The sequence below is a fragment of the Odontomachus brunneus genome, unplaced genomic scaffold (assembly GCF_010583005.1).
Source record: "Odontomachus brunneus isolate Ranch 3 - 2012 unplaced genomic scaffold, Obru_v1 Obru_scaffold_311, whole genome shotgun sequence".
Lineage (NCBI taxonomy): Eukaryota > Metazoa > Arthropoda > Insecta > Hymenoptera > Formicidae > Odontomachus > Odontomachus brunneus.
Genome location: NW_022639761.1, coordinates 157,221 through 164,293, shown reverse-complemented (window position 1 = coordinate 164,293; position 7,073 = coordinate 157,221). Strand labels below are relative to the sequence as shown.

The 7,073-nt window shown below is 39.4% G+C and overlaps 1 long non-coding RNA gene across 1 annotated transcript; it reads right to left on the bottom strand.

Annotated features, from left to right (window-relative positions):
- Positions 1 to 6,146: 6,146 nt before the first annotated feature.
- Positions 6,147 to 6,723, bottom strand: LOC116853375. Its single transcript, XR_004379955.1, has 3 exons — positions 6,597 to 6,723; positions 6,373 to 6,511; positions 6,147 to 6,286 (listed from the first exon to the last, which is right to left on the bottom strand). It is a non-coding gene; the product is annotated as an uncharacterized LOC116853375 (long non-coding RNA).
- Positions 6,724 to 7,073: the final 350 nt, after the last annotated feature.

The following is a 7,073-nucleotide window of genomic DNA, read 5'->3' as shown; positions in this document are numbered from 1 at the left end:
AGTATGTGTCGCACGCGACCTGACCTCGTTCGCGCAACCACCGGTTGCTTCGGAAGTAGTCGCTCTCGCGAGGTGGAGGCGACGGATTCTCTCGTTGCCTTCCTGCCGGTGCTCGAACGGAAAGTTCCCAAGCGCCTAACCAGGATTCGGCGCGATATGCCGGGTTATACGCGATATACGCCGACTCGACCGCTTTCACGGTAGAATCGGCCGACAGCTCGATATAAGTTCCTCGCCCGCGACTTCCGGGGGACTGGAAATTTTACGTACGGAACGATTTCCGGCGTCTTACGTGGCGCGGCCAGACAAGCAGACAGGCAGGCAGGCAGGATCATTAAGCCGAAACGCGAGTCGCGTGCGGAAGGAAATTGCGCGTCGGCGCGACAGGATGCAACCTGACGCGCGGCGTGCGTAAAATATCCTCGCGCGAGGAAGGACAGCCGAGGCTACGATCGGATACCGGTTTGGCGGGAAACTATTAGCCGTGCAAATCGCACGAGACGACACGTCGCGTCGTCATTAATTACACGCCTGTGTCCAAACCCGTTATTTATTAGCGTAAACCCCTGGCTCGTCATAGTTCGCAGACCTTCGTCTTCGCGCCGCGGGACCGAGCTTCGCTAATGATGTCATGATTCACGCTGATTTCCGCTTCGAAAGTCTCTCCCGCGTTGCGTCGGCGATTTTGACTCGCCGATCACTTCGTCGATCCAAACTCGCCTTCCGATAGCGCGTATCATCGATCTAACCACCGTACCTTCGATTAAGGTTTACCCCAAAAAAGAAAAAAGGCTGAAGATGCTGCAATCCCGAGCGGGAAGTACTTAACGCAAACGAGATTGGATCGATCAACGTTATCCCCAGTATCTATCTTCGAAGATCAACTCGCTCTCGCGCTATTTTTACGACGGCGTTTCGCGGATTAAATTTTAATCGTCTTAACGGGAGACGACAGCGCAGTTACTTTCGCACGACCGATCGATCGCCATTTAAGCGAATAACGCGGAAACACAGTTCGTTAATTAAATGAAATATAAACTTGTTAAGGCAACGGAATCATTGTTTTCCTTGCGTCACTGTCAAACGGTTATATTCGTCGCGAGTCTCCGCGAGCGTCCTTTGCCAGCTTGACAGTTAATTATTTAGTTTATTCTTTCTCGCGATCTCCCCTATTTCTCGTGACAATGTACCGTTTGTTTAAATATCTACAAAATATTACATAGACACGTTTCTTACAAAATAACATGTCATACATCCAAACAAAAGGAACTGCAGCTGCAAGGTGTCAGTTCCTGTAAAACTATAGTCTAAGCAAAAATTTTTACGCAAAACTATTCTTCTTGTAATGAGGTGGATTAATGAAATCGGGAATTTACTAAATATTATACCAACTTTTTTACCTTTTGCGAATTAAAAGGAACATATTTATTTGAACTAGAATGCTCTCTTAATACACTGAGAAAAAAGATGTCTAAGAAATAAAAAATATTCAGTGAATACTAACAGTATATTTACTTGTATTGGTATGAAATATTTTTCAAATAAAAAAATATTTTTCAAATAAAAAAATATATATTTTCTCAAAACTTCAGCTTTCATGAAAGCAATTTTTTATTCTATATAAAGATTGAAATATTACAAAATACAAAATATTTTCTAAAGTAATTGTTTATTATATTTAAATAAAAGAATTTAAATTTAACTGTACTATTTGAGTACATAATTTAAATATGTTATTAGTAACCACCGAATAAATATTTTTCATCTTTTAGATATTCTTTCTCTCACAAGTAAACCTATCCAAAAGTTACACTTCGATTTCTTTCTAATTTGGCACAAATGCAGAAGTACAAAAAATATTTAGGTTATATTTTTTCATTTTGGTCCACTTTGAGTTTCACGAACAGTTTATAACTTTTAATCTTCTCCCTCCTATCATCAACAAGTGCAAAAAAATGCATAAGAAATAAAATTGAATACAAGATATAGGCGTTTTTGGTTTGCTGATTATAAATATGAAATCAAATGTGTAAAATTATTTATATAAATAATAAAATGTTTAAACAAAACATGTAAAAAGTTGGAAAAAAATTATTTATACAAATAATTTCTCGGTTTGGTCGAGATTCGAACCATTTTTGACAAATTTAACACAGATTTGAAATATTTCGGTTGGAATCTCAGCTAAAGAAATTTAGAATGGTTCGTATATCAGCTATACCGATTTTGTTAAAATTATTTAACTATATCTTTTACTTAATTTTATTTCTTATGCATTTTTTTGTATTTGTTAATGATAGGAGTGAGAACATTAAAAAGTTATAAACTGCCCGTGAAACTCAAAGTGAGCCAAAATGAAAAAATATGACCTAAATATTTTTACGTCTATATTTGTGGCAAATTAAAAAGAAATCGGAGTGTACCTTTTGGGTAGATTTATTTGTCAATGTAGAAGAAATTTCTATTCAAGACAACACTCTTGTATTCTTGTAGATAAAAGACGAAATTTCATGAACTTTGAAAATATTGTACTTGGATATTTTTCTCTTGGCTTTAGAAGATTTTTTTCTTGAAAGGCCGCATTTTACAAGAGTAAAATTCTCTAGAATTTAGAGGATTTCGCTAAGGATAATATCATATCTTTTTGGGTGTAATTACGTAATTATTATATATTTTTCATTATCAAGTCAAGTATGAATATACGTATTAACGAGCGATCCGAGAACATCGCGAAATTTCACGTCGCGATATTCGCGGAACGGTTTCGGTGTTATCGTTCCCAGCGCCAACCTCTTTTCTCCGCCGGTACCTTTCACCGCGAGAATGCCAATTCGGATTACGATACACGGTCATATTTATGACATCACGGCGCGCGGCTCTGAGGCGGGAATAAACGAAAGTTGCAGGATTACTCTCACTCTCGTCGTGCGCCGAACGGGGACTTGTTTCTTGTGTGCAACGACAACATCGAGAGCGCGAGTGCATCTTGCGCGTTTTCTTACAGCACGGCGTCATCGCGGCGTCTGTTTTACCATAGATGCGCATGCCTTTCTCGTAACTACTGATTACCGATGTCGTTTTTGCGCATTTCAACGTCTCATTGCAACATATTGTGACTGGACGCGCTTTCATATGTATTTTCAACAAGCTAGCAACCTTGCTCGTGCATGGCACAAAAAGGCCATCTATTTTCTAATTACACAGTATCCTTTCTTCGTAGTGCTCGCGAAATGAGTAGTCATAATACCGTTATGACCTGTATAATGAGCGACTGTGCGTATTATTTAGAAACGTCAAAAAAACTATAAAATATTCGATTGCATTCGAGCCTTCCACTGAATTATTCGCTCCAGTTGCTCCTTACAACCTCCACACGTATTATTATAATTTCTATTTTCTCTAAATTGGATATATACGTGTGAACGTGTGAAGATCACACACCTATACCTATACGCTTGATTGATTCCCAGCTCGATATCGAAGAGATATACTTTGGTATTCTGATGATAATTTGTAATGTATCTTTATTTCGCGCGCGCGCACTCTCGCAGATTTTTTCAGCACCGTTACGCTTAAATGAATTTCGTGTTTTCTTTTTATCTACATTATGGTTAGTTAAAAGAAAAGCGAGTCCTTCAGCGGAGCTAATTAGCTAGTGATATTGACTCTTTATGTTTGTCGAAATGAAAGGAGAGACGTAAAGCGCTTTGAATAACTTCCGCGAAAAAGGACGCGCGCATTAGTGAGAGTGTCTCGTGAAAAATTAATATAAAGTTAAGCCTTTCTGATTACACTGAAAACAGGTCAGGTCGGGTTAAGTGCTCAGACGCGACCGCCGAGCTTTTACAATAAAACCGTCCCACTGTTATCCAGGACATTCGCGCCGAGTGTTCTTAGAACACATTTCGCGGGATTGTCCTACAATTTTGTCGAAAAATACATTTGCATCATCACCTTATGCATCTCCAGCGTTATACAGCGTTTAAAATGTCATGACTCACCGAGAAAGCAATTCCAGCTTTCGCGCGTTCTATCAAATCGCGCCGAGATGCCGGGATCTAATTATTCTCGATCACGTGGAGTATCTCAGAACGCCCGGGCTCAATTTTAGCGGATTCTCAATAAATTAGCGCGAATTTAGGACATGCCGTGCACGTGCACACATAGACGATGTTATAAATGAAAAACGAAGAATGTATCAGTTAATATTCAATGTAGAGAGAGAGGGAGAGGCGGGAGGAGGAGGATAAAGCGCGCTACGCGGGTCTCGCTAAATTTACACGGAATACCTGAGTGCATAACGCGTTGCATGATTGCACCGTGTATGATCCAGGATACGTAAAGTTATCGATCTACGCCGTCGGTGCGTAAAAGGCCGTCGAAACACGCCGGAATTCCGGACGCGTGTGCGCACGCGCGCGTTGTTCGCGAAATATTCTTCCGCGTGCAATCGACCACAATCCACTGCCAATGCTCGCCCGGTATGTCCGCAAAGGCATAATATTCAAACGAACCGTGGAAAGTCCACGGAGCCGATCGAGCGTTAAACCGGCGGTACAACCTCGACGAGGATCGAAGTCCTTGAAAGAAAGTCACCGATGAATTGAACCGTCAACGTATAGTGGCGTACCGCTGGTGCTCGGATGTTTTTTGCACGATCGGAATTTCATATTTTCGTTCACGAGGTCACGTTGTAAATAACGTAACGATATCAAATCAAATCGCAAAATCGAGTTCCGCGCAAAATTAAGATTACAAATACTATAAATCGCGACGAATTCCACGATGTAAGTACGTGATAGAATAATTGACTTTGCCTGTTATTTCCGTTTGTTCGAACAGCATGTACACTGAGAGAAAAGAATATTTAAAAAATAAAAAAATATTTATCGGGTGAGTTCAATCTAAAATCTCTTATTTAAATAGAATAAACAATTGCTCCCATGGAAATCTAAGGTTGCAAGAAAGTGTATATTTTCATATTTGAAAAATGTTTTATATTAGTGAGAGAATATGTTGTTAGCACCTGCCGGATATATATTGTTTTCATTAAAAATTAAATTTTAAATTATTTTAAATAATCAAAAATTTTTAATTAGAATTAAATTTTAAATTTTAAATTTTTCACATACTTTTTTCTCTCAATGTGTGAAAATTATAGGTCGTAAAACCAAGAAAGTTAAAGCATTGTCGCCAATATGATAGATGCTACAAACAATTTTGCGCGATAAAGATCAAGCAGGAGCATTTTGTAATACAGCACGTAAATGGCAGAAATCTATTCTGACGCGCGCCTAGTCTGCTCCCGCGGTTCGAATGGCAGACGCATGCGAATCGCGCAGACGAAACGATGCGGAGTATGAGAACGACGTGTCGACTCTTGAACTCGGAGTTCGAAAGCCGCGAGCTTTGCGCCTCGCATGGATCGCGAGAGTGCGAAGTGCTATCTACCACTAGGGAACAATGCTCCCTGCTTTGTATTCGACTCTTGAAAAACGTAGGTCCTGTCTGGCTAACATTACATTGCAAGATATCACCTACAAGATCCGTGTTTTAACAGTCGTTACTTGAAGCTTGTCTCAAGTGAGATTTTCAAAGAGTTTGAATTTAGAGTTATAATAATAAGAGATTTTCAGTTGAAACACGATTACAAATATGAATGTCATAATTACAGATATCAATGCTGTAATTTAGCTCGACTCTTGAAAAACCCCTCTCTCTAATTATATTGCTAGATATCACATTCAAGATCTGTATTAAGTCATTACTTGAAACAAGTTTCAAGTGAGATATCTAGGTTTGAAGATCTAGAACTAGATGAGAGTTTAGATAAAAGACTTTTTTCTGGTTTAATCAGATATAAGTGTCATATTTGTTACAATTTTATTGATAAACTTGGATTTAATTTTAAATAAAAAGTATCTCATATGAAAGACAAATTTCAGATAACAGAGACAAGTTTCAGATCCCATTAATACGGATCCAAGATTCATGAACCATGAGTGAGGTTAAAATGCGTGTCTTTATCGCAAAGAATAATGTATCATATTATACTTCAGTTTCTCTTCGTTCGTCTTTTGTCTTGTGAAATTAGCGAACGCATTAAATCAGGAGAGCTCAGCGCGATACGATCAAGATAAATACCTGTCATATTTAGGTTACGCGTGAAAGTCGCTGCGATGTGGACGAATGTTGCTCTCTCGTTCAAACAAATCGTCCCGTTCGGTGTCCATATTGTCTTTTTTCTTCTCAGCGAACGGTAACGAACACGACAGTCGAGTCTCTGCTGACAAGATTACAGAATATGTTAATTCGAGAAAGCTCCGTGTGCGACGAGATTGAGATAGATCATTTTCATATTCGGCAGCTTACCTTTGAAGCTTTCGCCTATGTGGACGAATATGTTGCTTTCCCGTTCAAACTTATTATCTAGCATCCATATTGCTCTTTCTCAACGTATCATAATCAGCATATCTTTGTCTCTCTTTATCATGCAACAATCAAATCTCTACTGACAAGAATACCGAATATATTAATTCGAGAAAGCTTCTCTCGCGCAATGCGGTTAAATCCAATAATTGTCATATTCGCCTCACCTCTGAAAGTTTCGGGCATGCAGACGAGTATTGCTCTCCCGTTCAAACTTGTCTCGTTTGGCGTCCATGTTGTTTTTTTTCAGCGTATCGTAACGGACTCTCTCTCTCTCTCTCTCTCTCCCGCGCGACAATCAAACCTCTACTGACAAAATCGTATATATTAAGTTGGGAAGGCTTCTACCCTACAATTAAGTCAAATAATTGTCATATTCGCCTCACCTCTGGAAGTTTCGGGCATGTAGATGAGTGTTGCTTTCGTGTTTCAACGAATCGTCTCGTTCAGCGTTCTCATTGTTTTACGCAACGAGCCGCAATAGTGTCTGCCGCGACGTCAGTTGAACGTCTGCTGATGAGATTACCGAATATATTACTTCGAGAAAGTTCCGCGGTGAAATTGAGACAGATAACTGACATATAGACGATTTACCTCGTCGAGAGTTTCGGTTGTACAGACGCATGTTGCTCTCCCGATCGAAA